We start from the raw sequence: 896 nt of genomic DNA, 5'->3' as shown, positions 1-896 counted from the left end.
ATGCCAAAGACAAAGCTATTGAAGACGAGTTTAATGAAAATGATGATGTTTCTAGTGATGACGAGAATGTCGATGTATCAGATTGATGTATTTGATTTTGTGTAAGGTAATGTGGGAGTTTGTTTTATAAATAAGATATTGAGATAATAAGTTAAGGAATGAGGTTTGGAATGGAAATAATAGGTTGAGGTGAAAGAATATATTGAGTTTAAAGGGTAGATGGGTTTGGGGTTTGGAATATCTGAAGTAGAAGATAAGGAAGATGGGGTTTGGGGTTTCAGATTTTAGGGATTTAAACATAATACTCGTTAATTCCTCGTAAATAAACGTGGATATTACGACGAAATATAAAAATAAAGAACGCGGGGCTCGTTAATTCTACATAAGAAGAAATCTTCGTAAAGCACTCGTAAGACAACGAGGAAATAACGACGAAGTATAAAAATAAAGAACGCGGGACTCGTTAATTCCACGTAAGCGCAAATCGTCGTAAATACCTCGTAACCAAAAAAAAAAGAAAGAAAGCTGGGCTTGCTAATTCCTCGTAGAATAAAAACTAGAAAAAAAGAAGAGAAGAGAAGAAAGATACTGGAATCACATGTGGCGAGACTTATGTAAGTCTAGCCGACATGTGTTCCAATATCTTTCTTCTCTTCCTTTTTTTTTCAAATATTTCAAATTTGAAAGGCATTTTGCTGAGTTGTGTGATTTGAGATAGAGTGTGATTTGTGAGTTTGTGTGTGATTTGTGAGTTTGTGTGTGGTATTTATAGAAAAGCGGGGCTCGCTAATTCCCCGTAAAATGTTGACTCGTAAATTCCACGTAAGCTTAATCGTCGTAGAAAACTCATAAACCTAAACACGGGCCTTTGTAATTCCTCGCTACTTCCTCGTACA

The sequence above is a fragment of the Brassica oleracea genome, chromosome C7 (genome assembly GCF_000695525.1).
Source record: "Brassica oleracea var. oleracea cultivar TO1000 chromosome C7, BOL, whole genome shotgun sequence".
In the NCBI taxonomy this organism is placed as follows: Eukaryota; Viridiplantae; Streptophyta; class Magnoliopsida; order Brassicales; family Brassicaceae; genus Brassica; species Brassica oleracea.
Note: the sequence above shows the minus strand (reverse complement) of the source record.